The sequence below is a fragment of the Calidris pugnax genome, unplaced genomic scaffold, assembly GCF_001431845.1.
Source record: "Calidris pugnax isolate Ruff unplaced genomic scaffold, ASM143184v1 scaffold44, whole genome shotgun sequence".
Classification (NCBI taxonomy): Eukaryota; Metazoa; Chordata; class Aves; order Charadriiformes; family Scolopacidae; genus Calidris; species Calidris pugnax.
This window is the reverse complement of record NW_015094506.1, coordinates 24,856,116-24,875,319: the sequence shown is the minus strand read 5'-3', so window position 1 is coordinate 24,875,319 and position 19,204 is coordinate 24,856,116.

Sequence of the window (19,204 nt, the reverse complement as noted above, 5' to 3'; positions counted from 1 at the left end):
TAGCACTGTCTGGGACTGCAGTAGAGCTCATGAGCCTCTTTATAGCCATGGTCAAATGTTGTTTTCTCTATAAATGTTTTTCAAATTGATTTCTGATCTTAAAGAAAGTGTACCTTATCCTCTTATAATTTTTATGACTGAAATCTATTGCAGTCCAATTTTGACTGAGGTCAGCCTTTGACATAGACTTGTAAGAATTTTTCCTGCTAATTGGCACGGTAACTGAGAAACTGTAAGGAAGAACAAAGGGAAAAAAACCCTGACAAACCACACTTGTGTATCATCTGCTCAAAAAAAAAAAAAAGAGGACAGAAAATGGGTTGCTTAATTATCTGGTTTGTGTGAAGTTTCATATTATTTCAACAGAATACAGAAAAATAGTACCTTCTGCTCGAAAGACGGTACAAAGCATTTAATGTGGTTGAGCTACTTACAGTTGAGACCAACAATTTAATCTGGCATGAACACTCTTAAGAATACCCATTAAGAAAGAGACAATGAAAAAAAAGGAGTTTAAAGCTTATGTTTGTCTTTTTGCATGTGGACTACATTTGGTGCAGGTATTTCTCTGGAGAAGACAAGGCTGAGAGGTGACCTCATGGCAGTCTACAACTTCCTTATGAGGGGCAGAGGAGGGGAATGTGCTGATCTCTCTATGGTGACCAGTGACACCAGGACACAAAGAAATAGAATGAAGCTGCAACAGGGGAAATTCAGATTGGACATGAGGAAAAGGGTCTTCAGTGAGTGGGTGGAAGGTCACTGGAACAGGGTCCCCAGGGAAGTGGTCACAGCACCAAGCCTGTCAGAGTTCAAGGACAGTATTCTTATTCATATGGTTTAGTTTTAGGTAGTCCTGCAAGGAGCAGGGAGTTGGACTCAATGATCCTTGTAGTTCCCTTCCAACTTGAGATATTCTGTCATTCTATGATTGATGATAGTAGCAGCTGTCAGCCAGCAGCTATGTATGAAGGATAAGGAGTTTGAGAGTACAGTAGGAGACTTCAAGAATCTCAGCTATATTTCATACTGATTATTCAACACAGTGGATATTTAGGTGGCTTTTGGTGACCATGGATCCATATTTGAAATGTCTTTAATGATGGTAAAATGTGCATTATTATTAAAAACAATTCTTATTGCTTCAGGGACATAAAAGGTTGGTAAATATTCATTTGGTCTTGGTAGCTACAGTCTTCTCCATGATAATATTGCCAAATAGCAGTTAGATTAGTGGTTTCACACATAAATAATATCTTGGATAGCCCATGACCTACAAGATACTCCAGTGCTATTGCTGCTGAATAAGTAAAACAGAGGACAAGAGAAAGAATCAAGTACTTAGAGTGTTATTCTCTCAGTGTGGGCAAGAAACTGTCGAAGCCTCCAGCCTCAGATCAGCAGGATGGTCTTGAAGGACTAACTAGCCAAACAGATCTCCAATAGAGATTTTTGTGACTGGAGTTAAAACAGCAGAAAACTCTCTTCTCTAGTTCCGTTACTGCCATGAAGGTCTCCGGTGCTGGAGTGTGGCTTTGCTTCCACCAGTTTATGGCAGTATTTCTGATTCTAACTCCTGTATGGAATACTGTCCCTCTACAGACTTGTAGAGCAATAAATGCCATAAACACCGTTACCAATTGTTTCATCCTATGTACTTCACAATGCTTATGTTGTGCTACTAGAAACAAACCAGAGGCCGAGACAGGAAAACAGAAACTACAGCTTACCACTGATAATGCCAGAGTTTCTCCTCAAGAAAAAATTAGGACCAAAAAATGTCATTCATGTGTCACAGAATCACAGAATAACTGAATCTGGAAGGAACCTCTGAAGATCATCCAGTCCAACAGCCTGCTCAAGGAGGCTCATCTAGAGTAAGTTTCTCAGGGCTGTATCCAGTTGTGTTTTGAATATTTCCAAGGACAGAGACTCAACAACCTACCCAGGCAACCTGTTTAAATGTTCAACCACCCTCACAATAGAAAAGCTTTTTCTTATGGGTAGGAGGAATTTCTTGCATTTCAGTCTGTGCCTTTTGCCTCTTGTCCTTTCACTGGATATCTGTCATTTGTGTCAATATGAACTGAATATTTTGTTTGTACGGTTCAAAATTGTCACCGCATATGAGAAAAAATCCCACTATTTTAGCTTATTCAGTGGAGCTGAGCAGATTTTATGCTGTTAAGCTCAGAAATGTAAAGTTAGTGGGATATCACTTTGCTATAAGAAGTATATTGGATTTCATTTTAGCTATGCTTATCTTTAAGGAAATCATTGGTCATGTTGTCATTCCTTAGTTACGTTCAAAAACATGCTGTGAATACCTAAACATCAAGAGTTTCTAAAGAATTAATCTAAGTATTAATTCTTTATTTATTGGACAGAGTTCATTGCTGGTAGGCACTGTTTTCTCAGTTGACCTTTTATTTCTATAAACCATCATTACTATGTTTTGAAGAAAAATACAAGTTTGAATACCTGCGAACCTTACCAATCCTAAAAATGATTCAGTCACTGAAAACAGTCAAAACAACAGAGAATTATGGATTATATAGCTTAAAAAAAAAAAGTCCTACTGATAAAAATCTAATAGCAAAAATTTGTACTAAGTCATAAATTAGGAGTCTTTTAAAAACTTGAATATAAATATTTAGAAGCACCACTGAAATCTAAGTTTACAGAGAAATAGCAGGATACAAATAAGCACAATAAGTCTGAGATTTATACATTGTTGAAAAGAAGGTATTCTTATTTGTTCAAAATGCTTCCTTCTTTCCCCTCTATTTCATTGCAACACACTTCTCAAGATCATTCAACGTGAAAGTTTGGTTGCTCTCATTTATCTTGTTGGAAGTATGGAAGCCCAAGATGCTAATGAAGGTGTTTAGAAAATTTCTAGGGTTGTAGAGGCTCTTTCCCCAATTCCTTTCCCCCAAAGTATTTATAAAATATCTTCTTCATGTCTCATAATTATTTTAAAACAAAAATGGTTTTAAAATCATATCATAATGGATTTATGGAAATTAGTCTCAAAAAAAAGCTCCCTCTAAATTTTATTTTCTGTTTATTCATTTTTTTGGCTGAATCCTTGCTTGACTCAATTTTCTTTATTCCAGAGGAATGGAGATGGAGAAAATGAAAATTAAAGTTTTTTATGTACTTCCTGGTGCTAGATCATTCTATATTAATTCATTTCCCCATTTTAAGTGATTAATGACACAGCTGACCTGGATTTAACTAATGTACAACAGGGCAGCACACAGCTTTCTGTCCTGGTAGGTTTTCATGGTATTTGATTTTCTGTAGGTGTGAAGAAGAATTTGGTCTCAGTTTAGGACTGATTTCCACCATCTTCCCAATTTTTCTTGAAAAAAAAAAGACACTTTTTCAATATAGATGTTTCTCTGTTAATTGAAATCTTCTGCTGTTTCATTATGGTTAGACTTAAAACATTTTTAAGTCAAAGGAAATACCAAGTTTTTGGATTTCCTGCTTTAGTAAGTGTGTTTATAATGGCAGGAGGAAGATATGTAAGAGGAAATTGAAATCGCAAAACAGTGATATTTTGAATTATGACAAAAAGTGAAACTTGGAATGTAATGGTGTTCCTTTTTCACACAGTGGACACGTACATACTTCCAATTCTGAAGTATGCACCAATGCAGTGACAACGTAATAACTTATTGCAGAGAGAATAATCAACACCTAGACACAAGCTGCCTCTAGAACAATAAGAAGTAACAGCTGTTTATGGTGTCCTCTTGTTTTCCTCTCCCAGGTGCTGTGCCTAGCTCAAGCTGTAAAAGAGTGACTATGGTGGTGTTGCATCTCATCCACAGAAATTTCCAGAGATTTGTAAATCCTCACTTGTTTGTACTATACGGTGACACACTGATGGCAGTAAAGAGACTTGTGCAGAAGGTTTGTGCAGGATGCTGAGGGGTTTGTCTGGAGCAGTGGATTGAGCATGACCACGCAGACATGTGGCTTCAAGAATTTTTCCCAATGGTACCCCATCATATGCTTCTCAGGTTTATTGGATCATCTCATAATCCTGAGTCTTCATGTAACTCTGGCCGTATCATCATCAATACATTTGTCATTTCCCTTACCTCTGGATCATTTAGACTGAACAATTGGATGCATTTCAAATCACTTTAGAATTTGAAAGTGCTTGCCAAAGCAAAGGAAAAAGAGAGATATTTAAAATTATTTTAAAGAAAACATTGAGGTGGAAACATGTACAATCTTATTTTATTTTGCATAACGTGTCAACAACTTTAAATCAATGTTTCCTCTATTGTGCCTCTATTTTTCATTTCTGATATGTTAAACTTAGAACTGGTACAGAGGTAAAATTACTCCTGCTTTTTATTGTATCATTTCCTTTTTAATCAGTTATGTATGAGAAAGTTTTATGACTCTTGAATTCCTGCCACTGGCTCTGTCTTTGTCTCAATCTGTCTACCTACTGAGAACATGTAGTGGAAGCTCTACAATAAGAAGGCTGAGATGTTTCAAACCAGAATCAGGATTCCTCAATATGTCCTGAGAACGAAAACCACAAAGAAACCCACCACAAAAAAAACCAACAACAAACAATAGGCCATGTAATGGAGAAGTAGGATCAGAAAAAAAAGAATTTGTGTAGAGATGTGCATGCATCCAGAAGGTGAGGTGTGCATATGCTGTCAGGATTGTTAGGGGAATATGGGCACATATGCACTCTGGAGTACACAGTGTAGATGCACGCTGTGTCCCCTACCATGATTCCTGAGCATCGCTGAAGGTCCCTTGCCATTGCTGCTCTTCTGTGATGCTGCTGGCGTGCAGAACTGGAGGTTGAAAGGACAGCCTCATGGCTGTAGTAATGCATTCTGGTAACAGAATCTCTGCTGCTGAAGAAAGGTTTTGCATTTCTTCTTTAAGACTTTAGAGTGATTTTATACTATCCATGTGTTATTTCTAGGTCTTCTAATTTGGTTTTAAGTAATCCATGAAATTTTTTATGCTAATTTTATTTTTTAGTGTACATATTTCACTCTGCAAACATGAAAGAACCATCATCAGCCTTCCACAGATCATAATTCCCTTTAGCATCTGGCTATATCTCAAACGATAACAAAAGAAATCAAGGAACAAAAATAAAATTTCTAAATAATGAAAAAAACCTTTAAGGCTTAGGTGGGGTCATTTCTAGCTGAGGCGTGGTTAAACACTTGTTTTAGCAGCACTATTTTTGTGATTTTTAGCTTGATATGAAAGCTCTTCCCACCAGCATTGGTCAACTTTACATGTTGTTTTTTTGTTTTTGTTTTTGAGAAAAAATATATATAGAATAAATTAAATCTCTATGCAATACAATTTCTGTAAACTAGAATGTGTCCTGAACAAATTCTTTGGTAATATATAGAAAAAGCCACATTATCTTTAAAAGCTCCAAGTGACTTGGATTTGGATTTATGAAATACTCGTGTTAGCAGAGTATTTCATAAGTACTGCCAGGTAACGGATCAATGCAAAACCAGAATAAGAAATCTTGAATCATTATCAAACTTCTTACTGCTTTTAGATCTTATTTGTTGATTCACTTTGAAGCCTTGATTGAGTTTGATGTTGTTTAGTTTATGAAATATGATATAATCATAGTTCATAACAGTGTGAAAATTGGGAAAATAAGTGGTGCATAAGTTAAGGAAAATAGGTTTCTTCTCTTTTTTCTTCCCTTCTGCTATTTCACTGTGGTTTATTGCAATGAAAATGTTAGGCAGTTTAAAAAAAAGTTTCAATGTTTTCATAGACTATTCATAGCATAGCAACAACATTTGTTTAGGAGTCTAAAAATATTTTTAAAATGCATGCTTTGAATTTTGTACTAAAAGTTGAAGAGCAAGAGAACATATGGTCAGGCACTTTATGAGCCTTTAGGCTGCTAACTGCTAAAATAGCATACAGAATCGAAGACAGATAAAATCTTATGAAACAGTTAAAATGTGCAAGCAATGAGTACGTGTAAGAGCCCTTTATGCACAACAGAATTGTAGAAGAGAAAACATAAACAGCTTTTAATTATTTATAAATTTTTAGAGGCAGATTTATTTATAATCTTGATGTAAATTGAATTAAAAAATCAATTTCTCTGCCACCCACAGTTGTGAAAGAAGGAAAATCCTCAGGAATTAACTACTAATTGTTCCACCACTACTGCATCAGCTGCAGGATTATTTTGGCAATAGATTTTTATTATTATTATTTTTTGTGCCTTGGGTATTAGAAGTGTCAGAGCAAGGGAAAAAGAAAGTTAAAAAAAATGAAGTATTACAGCAGGACCCAAGAAGTCTGATTACTGTCACAGACTGTCTATGTGATCTTGAAGAAATAATTTGAACTTCTTTCCGTGTGAAACAAGACTAAAGCATTTTCTTACTGTACAGTGATGCTGAGAGCTGATTTGCTTGTATGGTAACGAGGAATAACGGTGATTTCTTTACATGTGAAAAATGTTTTATCAAAGTATCATAATTCTGGAAGACACACATTTCTTCATAAAGATACATTAAATACTTCAAGAGTGCTATTTTAAGTAGAAAATAAACGTTAATCTACAGGATTTTTTTTCTTACAGACTTTATTAGCCACAAAGTTATGGGTATTTTTATTCTTATTATTACTCCTGTCAACTCAGTTTCTACTATGAACAGTTGTCAATTTTAATATAAAATTATCCAGTTGAATTAGTGCAGAGGTGGGTCAATATCACAATTTGGAATCAATGCTTGTATTTAATGTAAGGGCTGCTCAGTGCTAAAAGGTGTTGTGATGTTTCATCTATCTGCAGTAAGTGCATTGTTTGTTTTTGTGCTGTGATTTGTTACTGGAGAAGAAGGCTGTTAATAGCAACCATAATTTAAACTGGTTAATTAAGATAGCCAAATTAATTTTCACCCTAAGGGCTAAAGTGTTTATAGGCTTTGGTTTCCTTTTGAGGCTACTTAGGACAAGAAGGGAAATAGAGAAGATCGACTTTTGCTGACGAATATTCACACAGCTAGGAAGTGGGGAAATGGTCTGTATTGAAGGGACCAGAAGCTATAAAGCAACTAAAGTTTGGCTCTGTAGTAGCAAATGCCATTGTGTTAGAACAGCTGCAGATATTTTGAAACATTAAAACTACCTCTAAACTGGACATTTTGGCCTTCAGTTCCACATTTCATTTCAGCTCTTAAGGGTTTCTTCTTGGACCAATTACTTCTTTTTGCTAACCTCATGTGAAGAAGCAAAGCCACATGAGCTGATACATTCAGTCCCATAATCCTATTCCTTCCCTTGATTCTTTTTCTTTTTTTTCATGATCTGTTCTTCCTCCCAAGTCTTTGCATCATCACTTACAACCGTTAGCTGCTTCCTTGGCACAACTCCTGAAATACATACTTTGAATGTCAGCGTTTCCCAGCAGCTTTATGACAAAATGAACCGGCTGGGATTTTTTTTCCCTTTTTATCTAGTTCCACTACAATATGCGATAGAGCAGAAAGATAAATAGCCACTTCTATGCAAACTTCAGAAATGGCATTTTAATCACCATCTGACCATCAAGAACAATTTTATTATAGGAAAAAAAAAAAGGTGCATTCTATTAGGAAAAGATTGCTAAACTGGCTTTGCAAAGCAGAGGGCATGACCACAAGGAGGGCCATGGCAGACCACAGCAAAGGACCCACGAGGGATTCCATTTTATCTGTTGTTTAAATGAATGTTACAGCTTATATTAAAACAACTATGACACAACAAACAATTGTGGTACTCTTATAGAAGGAAATAATGTGGAAAATGAGGTCATACTACCAACAACAACAAAAAAAGAAATTTAAAACTTGCAATAGTAGACTTGCTCACTATTTTAATTTTTAAAGTATCGTGGAATCTGTCTGACTTAAAATTACTGTACTTATTTCATTGGATTGACAAACTTTTTTTGCATGGATTCAGAAACAACAAATCAAACCGTCAGATATGTATGGTGCAGAAGAATCCCTCCAGTTTTTATCTGTCTTGTACTGAAAGACTGAATAAAACCTAGATGGAAAAAATACTAATTTGAGAGACAAATTCAAGAATATTTCTATTTCCATATTCTTCAAATTCAATAATACTCTCTTCCAGGTATAAAAACCTCATCAACCAAATTGTTATCAAAACTTAAGGTAATGGATGCCCAAGCATTGGATATACTCAAAATTTATGGAAAAGGAAAAAAAGTTGAAGGGAAACTCAAACTGCTTCCTGCCACTTACTGTCATGAATCATTTGCATGGAGTATTGCATCTGAAAATATGTTTCTGATTTTAAAAATTCAGTGTCATTTCTGATGTTCCAGTAAGTTTAATATCATGATTTTTGATAGGATGTACAGAACATTCAGAAACAGAGGAAAAAGAGATTAATTCTTGTTCCATTTAATGTTTCTCTATCTGCTATGTGTAAATAAAGAGCTATACAAACATCAGAGCTACCTGCAATTGCAAAAGTCACCTGGGATTTGTAGTAGTTGATGGAAAGCCAAAGAATGCATGGTAAAAAGACAAAAGAATTGAGGAGGAGAATGAAGCTGGTAACTTAACAGAGTCCTTTCTTCCTTCTTTTTCAGGAAGGAAATTGTCTGCATAAATCACGCTCTTGGGCGTCCTATTTATTTCCTTGAGTTGTTTATATCATTCACCTGCACCATGCAAAACAGAAAGGAAAGACAATAAATTAAAAGTGGACAACATATTCTAGCTTAATTTTCTCCAGAACAAATCTAAGTTTTGCTAACGAAAAATACCTTGAAAACTAAATCAACACGTGGTAAAATGGTTAATTTTAAAGATATACTGCTATTCTGAAATAAAATGTCGATGGAGGCACAACCACTGACTCCTGCCATCACCTTTCCCAGAGCAAGTGCCATACACACTATGTTATGCTAACAAATAAAACTATCTTAGTCGTCAAAGAAAAATTATCACCATTTTTAGGGGAAGATAAAAGGATGAGCTTTAAACTAATTAAGGCCATTTGATTTTAAAATTCTGAAGACTGGATTCAAGCTAGCAAAAGGAAAATAGGATATTAACCAATGGCCGTGTGTAACAAAGGAGACAGATCTTTGTCACCTCTTTGAAGCACCTTGAAAACTGTGGCAATACTTTTTAATCTTTGCCTGCATAATAAATTATTAACCCTGGTATAATTTTTCTGTATGTAAAGAGAATTCATCAGAGGGGTTTACATTGAATGGTAAACATAGCTTGCCCTAAAACTTCTAAAGGTCTTCTGTGAACTTGAACCCTGAACATGTGGAATAGAACTGTTCACATAACTAAAGATATACAGACTGTTTGATCTATTCTGCAACTGATAGGGAGGTGAAACACACTTGATACTTTCTGGACTGGCAACACACAGTTAGACTAGAGCAGAGTCTGACCATAATCAATGAGTGTATCAGCAAAGCATGAGCATTGCAGAAGTTGTATCTACCTCTGTTTTAATATGCTGACCCTTATTATCTTACTGTTTGGCTTCATAAATTCTAGTTGCTTACCTTAGCTATATGGTAGATTTATCTGGAAATCAGGAAAGAACAAACGACCAATAGATCAAATAAGATGCCCAGAAAAAACAAATCATTATTGCATCAAAGGAACATATTTCCATGTATCTGGAGTGAAGCCCAGTTGAAAGCAAACAGAAGCTGAGTAATTCTGCAGTGACTGACTCACTGGCACAGAAAGTACCTACAAAACATGATGCTGAGAAGAGGAAGTTAAGAGAAAGGCAAGCAGAAAAGATGCATTGATAGATATAATGAAACAATTTGTGACAATATTCTGCCTTAATATGAGTGACAGGGAAAGTGATTTCTGGTTAGTTAAATGATCCATGCTCTTATTTCTGGATTGTAGCTGTTAGACACCTGCTTGGTAGAACCAAAGGCATGGATAGATTTGTTTGGTGGGTTGGGCCAGCAGTAGCAGAAATCAAGCCACAGATCAAGAGCTGGGCAGAGAAGCAAAACAAGTGTAAGAAACTGAAGTTAAAAGATATTAAAAAGAGGCATATAGAAAAGTACAGAAAAAGAGACTAGCTTCTGTCAAAAAAAAAAAAAAAAGAAGAAAGAAGAACGCTTCAAAAACCTAATCAAATATTTCAAAAACTCAGGCCTTCCAAATTGGGCCATGGCTGAGCAGAATGGATCAGGGAAGGAAATTTGCCCCTAATATGCAGTCAGTAGTCTAGACAAGAGTTATTTAATCAGATTGGCTAACAGTTGAAAGATGTATCTTTGCCCATCAGTGGTAATGAAGAGCTGCATAACAAAACACCTTCTGTATTCTGTATCCACTGGAAAAAAAGTAGTCAACGTGCCTTCCTGCCTTGAAGTTTGCATTTGTCTTACCTATGACTTGAATTACAATAATGTTATTGGACACAACATTAAGCTGATGCTTCACTGTGTAAAATGAAGAAAAGTCAACACTGTCTCAATCAACAGATACAGGAGAAATCAGAAAAAATAAGGAATAAAGTCACTAATTCCATGTTACAGTCTTGGAACTGAAGCACTTGTGAATTTCCACAGTCACAGAGGATAATGGTGACAGAGCTAGAAAGAAGGTGAGATCCCCTACATGCGAGGAAACAGGTGTTAACATCTACTGTAAAATTATCTCTTTTTGACAATGTTATTTTCCAGTCATTGGAATATTTATGTTGTGTTTGATAAAAGAAGGCAGTGATACCAGAAAATATCTCCTCTTGGGATGATGTGGGGAACCTGCTAATCATGCTGAAGTCAAACTCTCTTTTCTCACCCTGAAAAGGACAGAAATGCAGAAAAGTGTTCCTCTGATTTGTTTACCAGGCCCCTGAAATGTGGAATGAGGAGGAGCAAGAAACAACTGCACATTTACAGGTACATCATATTAGCTGGGATATCTTACAAATTAAAATCCTCTGTGTAATTTTGGAAGGCAAAACTGAAAAGCATAGACATAACTAGGGAAAATAAAATAAAACATATTATTTTGCCTGTAGTAAAATATTCTATAGAAAATAATAACAATCAGGTGTCAACGGGATTGTTTTTCTGGTTTTGTTGGTGGTGGTAGTGGTGGTAATGGTGGTGCTTTAGTTTTCTTCTGTTTTGTTCTGTTTTTTTTTTAATTTGCATTAATGCTTGGCTTCACTTCCTTGATCTAATCCCAATTTCCTAAAGAAAGGACTAGCCATATGTGTCTTTGTATACTGAATTTAGCAGGTCAGTACTGGCAACAGAATCTGCAGTGAACCAGATAAGCTTTATTAAATGCTTCTTGCCATTTTACGAGTCTCTGCAAAGCAACCCTTAAAGCTACAACAGGTATGTTGCTCTTACTGGTCTTTATTTTATTATGAAGTATTAAAGCAATATTTTATCAGGATCGAATAAAATATACATCTTTCACATTGTGAAACCCTGTTAAAAGAGTAAGAGAAGTGTTAGCTTACCAGCTGTCAATCCAACCCCTGGCCAATAAATTAATTTAATTCATTTTATGGCAGAGCTTTTCGCTTGCAGGGATTATAGGTGCTGCAAGGACAGTGTAAGTATCATTCTAAGCAACTCTCCTGATGGAAACTCAGTAAACTTAAACAAATACTTTTTTTTTAAATTATAAAAGATATAGAAGAAGAGAAATCAGAGCTTTAACTGGTCGAAAGATGGGAAGCTTTTTGTCTTTTCTTCTTCTGTAGTCAAGAGAAAGAAAAAGAAGGAAGTGCCTCCATCCAGGACGGTTATCCTATCTGTCTGGTATAATTATTTTAAGGTGAGAAGATTTGTTAATTGAGGGCCTCTCTCTCCATTGTATGTAGGAGTAGTTGATAAAACTACCTCATACCACACCACTAACTTTAAGCTGACTAATACTAGAGGAACTGACCCTTGGTGTTTGCAGCTGCAAGCCATATGAGAGATTTCTGCAGTACAATATACAAACAACTGAAAACTGGTGGAGTACAAAATTACCACTGCTTGCCCCATGGTCAGTTGTCTTGGTTTGAGGTAAAAGAACTAATTTGCTGTTTAGCAACTTTTCAGTTAAGCCGCTTCTAACTGAGTGAATTCTCTGAAACTAACAGCATATTATTCAGACAGTGTTTACTTCCAGAGTGATAAGACCTGATGTTTATAATTCATGCCAAGGCATGGTATGCAGAGAGGCTCTTGTTTATACTTATAGCCATAACAACCGAGGTCAGTTCACTTTGTTATATGCCTCATTGGAGGGTTGGAAACAGAAGAATGTAGAGAGGTCCCACCTGTGGGATGGAGCAGAGAGAAAAGGTGACCCAAATCTGACCAATAGGGATATTCCATCCCATCTGCCCCATGGTCATTATAAAAGCTGATGGATCAAAGTGTCAACCCTCTTTCTTCAATGGGTGGCTTGTCTGCCTTTGATGCCCATCCATGCATTCCTGAATCCAGAATCCAGATCCAGAATCCAGTTCCCATCTGTCCCTGAGTCCAGTCTGGTACTATCCCCATATCTGCTGGTGGATGAAGTGATCATCACCCTGGGAGCTTGATATGGTTTCGTACATATTGTATATATTGCATTTTTATCTTTTTTGATATTATTAATTTTTGACATACTTTTTACAAACAAGTACGGATTTCTAATGAGATAAGCTATTTAAAACAGGCCTAGATTAAGACCCAAATCTGAGCAGTTTCAAATGTTTGAGAGATATGAATCTGTACCTTCAGTTTGAGCACATTTCCAATTACAAAGTCTTATGCAGAACAGAAAACCAGCTGCAATTTAATATAATTTTCGAGTGGAGAGCAAGGGAAAACTAGAATGTATCGGTGTTTACTTCAGAAGTCACAATTCTGTGACTTGATGTATACATATATATTACACACAGAGACGCACATTTGGAAAGTTGATGGTGTCTTCTTCCAAAAAAGGAAAACAAGACCTAGGTTCCTACTCTGATTTTTTAATTCTTATTAAAGGTTCAGAATTAATTATTACATATGTAAACATTTTTTTTCTTTGGAAACTAAACAATTCTGGTATTATATTATTATTTAGTTGTCTAAAAGTGGTTTTACACTGAAAAATGACACCCAAAGTATTTTTGTGTGCTTGGTATATAAAGATACAGCCAGATAAAAGCTGGATCATCTTCATTATTTTGCTTTCTTTCAGCTTTAACAGGACATTATACATTATACATTGTTTCTATTATTAAAAAAAATAAATCAGGGCATTGTATCAGTTTGTGAGGAACTCTTGTGAGAACACTCACAGGAAAAGTGTCAGATTCCAATATGATGTGGAGTTCAAAAATAGGCCTTTTGTCCCCTGGTATATACTCTGGTAAATCCCAAAAGGGATCCAGGTGCTCAGAAAAAAGCTGAAAACAGCCACACAGTGAGAGGGGACCTTGCAGTGTGCAATCATTGGTAGCTGTCACGGAGCACCACTTAACAAGAAAATCCTAAAACAAGTCATTGAACCTCATTCTAGCACTGGATTATATGTAAAAAATTTTTGTTAGTTTGCAGCACCCTCCTGGAGGTAAATGTGTAGCCTTTATGTTGGGCCAAGTGACATTCTTACATTGACAGCCTAGCTTTTAGTTGGCCTGCACATAGGTGAGACACAGAGTTGGTCCCCTCTGCGGCTTTTATGCCAATGCTCAATGTCTCATGGTTGCTTTGTTGTGGGGTTTGTTCCCTTCTCGCCTGCTGTCACTGTGTGCCACCTTGGAAAGCCAGGCACATAGGGAAAGGGACTGGAGGAGGAAGATTATGATTTGTAGCCCCATGTTTTTGCTCTTTTGGGGAAAGTGTTCCTGCTCCTAGGATTGTTGAGGTATTTTTTAGTATTTGTGTGAGACATATACCACTGAAACCAGACTTCTCAGTGAAATTCAATGTCTTCTTTTTGCTTTCAACAAGAGCTTCTCTTTCTCAGGTAGTTTCCAGCCTAATACATCAATTCACAATGTGGTCAAAAGAAGAACGTGAATTCAGGTAGTTTGGCCAGATGCATCTCCCTCCATCTGTGCTCCAGCACAAAGCAGTATCTTCTCCTACTGAAGTGCATAACAGCAACTAGATTAAAGTTTACTAGGCAAAACTGTGGAAAAACCCTTAAGGCTAGATAAAAACCACACTTAGACAATTTGTGGATCACATCCTAACACTTCAAAGTCCTGCACATGAAAAGAGAATCTTTCATGGACCTGGAACACCTCTAAGGCTAAGCAGAAGGTGACCACCATTTTTCATTCCTACAGTTTTGAATTTGGGGACTTAGTCTTACTTAGGTCTGCTTTAGCTGCTAAGTTCTCTTTTGGACTCAGCTGAAAGTTTATTTCAAGGTACTTGAACTGTCAGAGAACAAGGCCAAAATCGAGAGCATTGATTCAACAACAGACATATTTACAGTTCACACTGACCTTATATGTATGTAAGTAAAAATATTCAAGGTAGGATTCAAGTTATTATAGCAGAGTATAAAATTGTACTCATGAGGGTTGACCTTACTCTACTCTCAAGGTGAAACAAAAAATGAAATTGCCAACAAACATATTACAGCTAGTGATTAAGTGGCTTTTTATACACTATTGGGAACATTGGGACAGACAGCTCTGATGGGAAAGACATGATTACTTCTGATTACTGTACTATCCCACTGCAGAGGTCTGATACCAGATTTCAGTGGAGAAATAGTTACAATAAATATGTGAAGTATATAGCATGCAACAATCATAAGTATACACAGCTACAATGAAATTGAGTTACGTATCATGAAAAATTACACATGGATTGTCTGTTTGAAAGGTTATTTTTACACTTACTTCATTTATGCCATAGATATGAGGGTCTTCAGAGCTCAAGCATTTAAAAGGAAGATATATTGAAAGAAAAAAGTGTCCTTGTGTGAGGCTTTAAATTAATTCTATTTTATCGTGTTTTAAAATACCAAAACATGCTGCACACTGTTTATTATAATGAGTTACTAAACTTGGTGTCAGGAGAGGTATGGGGAAGGACTATTCATTTGCTATCTTTACTGTTGTAACTGTGAAAGGATGAGCTTCTTCAAATGATATGTGAGACAGGGGAGCTCTGCCAGATGATTCCTTTCTGTATTTAAAGCTTATTATATTTTCGTACCTGCTGCCTGCATAGGCTGAAAATGTATAGAATGAAAATGCATGTTCAGGCTCATGTAGTTAGTTACATGAATCAGGGAGTAATATTTTGTAAAGAAGTATGATGTGTTGGGACATTAAAAGGAATCATTAGGAGAAATAAATATTTGAGAGGTGAAAAGTATGTCCAGAGTTCTGGCACTCGTAAGATAAATAAGGAAAGGACAGGAATGTGTGACCATGAATTTTACAACTACAGCCTGTGCAACTATCATTCAGCAAACATTCATTACCATTATTAATAATGTGACATAAAATAAAAAACAGCGGACCTAATCTATATACTTGGCAGATAAATTAAATAGCAGATGGCACTTTAAATGAGATGGGGGAATACCCAGCAGATACCAGCACTGCCTGGCTGTAGACCTGGCATTTATATAAATGAGCGAGAAAAAATCTGGACCTAGCAAAGACCCTACATGTATCCACTTGTGCACAATTATTTTTGTGTCTGCTAGGCAGATCATAATTCTGGCTACGAAATTCTCTCCCCCTCATCTGGGAAATGTTCCAGCCATGTTCAAACTAAGGCTCTAGCAACATAGCCTCATAGAGTTCTGCTTGGGAAGAGAAGATGACAACAGAAGATTGGCAGGGTCCTGCCCAAATGTGTGCTCTCTGTGACACCAAGGAGCAATCTAGTTCTTGCCTGTTTCTTGAAATAAAGCAATATGCTGTCCACAGTGTGTCACATAAACCTAATGCAGCTTCCTATGTGGTATAAGGGTTGTGTTGTTCCTAATTAAGCATTTTTTCAGAGGGCTTTGTTAATGAATCCTGGTGCATTCATACATGGGTGTACTTTACAGTCATCCATACAAAGTATTCCATACAAATGTAAGTTTATTCTACCTCACATAATGACCTTGTTTTATTCTATGTCATTTAAGAGAAAGAAGAAAAAGTTGAAACTTGTGTGATCCTTTCTATTGGTTGCATACATTCAAATGTTCCTGAAGACCAGAAGACACAATGATAGACCATTAGTAAGACATATCCAGCTGAACATACCCAAGTTATTAGTGTAAAAGATGTTTCACTTTAGAGAAAAGGCTATTCTAATAATAACTTCCCCAAATCCAGAGAGTTATGTAGTCCCAGGATCCCTTTTCCATTGCTTGGAATTTCTAGACTTGATTTGATTGCACTCACTGAAGAAACCTTTGATAATGCAAACATTTCACTGGTACCTAAAGTACATAGACACAATTGTATTACAAGAGAGAATTCTGATGAAATACCGGTAGGCATAGAACAAAAATTACATGAAAGCTTGCTTGAGGTAACTCCATATATAATCTAGCTTCACTTAATTTTGCATGCACACAGTTATCAAATGTCTGGTTGATTTTGTTGGCATATTAAAAAAATTAACTTCAGGACTAACGTCAATTTTACAGAAGACAGTGATGCCTATTCCAGAGTGCTCAGAACTAGAGCTTATTTAAAAAGTTACTTTTCTGTTATTCTCATATTGAAAATAAACTTTTTCTTAATTTTGCCCTTTTTAATTCAGGATCAAAATACCGAAAATATGCGAACAAGAGTTCTACTAGATTGACCGATATTATTTTTGAAGGTTAAAAAATCAGCATTATAGAAATTATTTTCATGGTATTAGTGTTTTACCTCATAATAGTCTCCTGACCTCCAGTTCCACGTTTACTGATTCTTAAATGTTTTGCAGCCTTGTCAAGGGAAAAGGTTAACTGCCATCTCTGTAGTCATAAGAACAAAAAAATCTTTGAAAACTTATACAACATTTATTTTGTGAACAAATTTTCTGTGGGGGCTGCTATTATATGTGTAAGTCCTGCAGCATGAAGTTATTTCATACTAGGGCAAATTTGGGTAGAAAATACAGATGTAAATTTTCCTTTGCTAGTAAAAACAATGAAGAAAATTCTGTAGGTATTATGGGTGATCAAAGTGCTTATTTTGATAGAAAAACACTCATTTCTACCTTTACCTGAGGGATTTTCAGTCCTGTCTCTTAATTTGTCTTCACCATTATGGTGTTCTTTGGGAGATTTGTGTCAGCAAGTAGCCAAATCTATTTGTACTGTAACTCCTCTATGAATACCTTAAGTCATTGTCTGGACTTTTCTGAAAGCGATCCATTAAGAGTAGAAGCACAGAGAAAACAGTTGGATTCAGTGACAGTTAAAGATCCTTACTTGGATCCTTACAAGACATGATCAGTCCTGTAGGTGTGTAAATACTGCCAAATGACCAGTGTTCAGAATGTAGAGCAGATAACCCTGAATAATAGCCTTAGTTATTTAATCTTTCTAGACAAGAAAAAAGCATGTAGAATTCTCATGTTCCTCTAGTACTGTTAGGCTTTGAAAAAAATTTCTGTAAGAACAATGCACAATACTTAACATTTTCATGGCTTACTGTAAGATAATACTGCAAAGAAAAAAGTATCTGCAGAATAATGAGAAGAGGTTAAGCTTGAAAATTATATGTCTGTTTCACTGCTTTTCTTTCTCAATGTAAAACTGTAGTGCAGTATTTAATATTCAGGCTAATTTACCACATCTAATGAGTTTAGTAACTTATATTAACACATTCTATTTTTCCCATTTTGCTTAATGCCGCACAAGAAAAAGATACTTAAATTTTTCTGTGTACACCTCTCCACCCACTTCTTCTGCTGGAAGCTTTTTAGGGCACTTAGTGGTGGGGAGATGAAATACTCAGGCAGGAGGGAAATAAATTTCCATCTCCCACTCATTGGAAGAGTACACTGAGCACTGAGTGGTTCAGAAGGAGACTCCTAGAGAAATAGAGCAAGGCAAAATGTTAGTTGCTAAATAGTCACAAAATTTACTAGGCTGAAAAAGAACAACTTCAGAAGAGACCTGAGTCCTAATAACTACCCTTAAGACTTGGGTCCTTCATGCAGGGCTCTGAACTGTGAGCCCTCTTCATTCTTCACATGAAGATGAGAAACGTCATTCCAGTAGCTTCAAGGCTAGAGCTGCCATGCAGCAGACCAGAAAGCCATTTCCAAATTTCTGTCTGAGTGGCAGGGCATAGGGAGGCTCAGGAAGGACCAAGAAGGGCAAAAGTTTGAGGTTAATGCAGATCTCAACTCAACTAGCAGAGAGTACATGGGCTGAGGCCTTAGATGAGACTTGCCAGGGTACTTCAGCCACATTGATGCGCTCAGGACCCTATCACAGAAATTTCTGCAGATGTCATGGTATTTGAATATAAGATTCAAAGATCTAAAAATGTCAGTTAGGCTACCAAGACCCTTAGTTAACCTCAAGCTCTTTAGAAAGATACTATATATTATAAGAAATAATGTAAAAATAATCAACCTTTTAAAAATATCTATCTTGAATGACCCAAACATTATTCAGAATTAAAATAACAGTTAATGACAATGAAGGCATTTAAAGGGCAGCAGGTTTCAATTACTGAACAGAAAAGGAGGGTGAGAAAGGTTTGGCAGTAGAACAAACACTACTGTCAGGAGGAGTTATAACATTTTGGACAGCAGTCATGGGCAGAGAGTTGTATTAGTCTGATTAATTCAGAAGTGCTATATTGCAAGGAGTGTGACAGACAAACCAAGAACTTTCCTATTCCTGATCTAAGATCCACGACAAAAGCACATGTGTACATATGCACCACAAGGATTATTATTTACTAGTGGGAATTTGAGAAAAATATTTCAATAGACAGTCAAAAAGATGGAAAGATCTTTTTGTCAGTTTTGAAGAGACTTTCTTTAATGCGTATGCAACACTATTGCAACACAAAGCAACCTTTTTTTTTGGTATTTTTTAAGCTTGTCAGAAGGACTCAGTCATATAACTGCAAGACATCCTTACAGTAGCGTAAGAGAGTCCTTAAATATTTCCTCAAAAGCTATGTTGCCAGCAGGACCAAGTACATCTAATATTATTAAGAGCAGAAATCT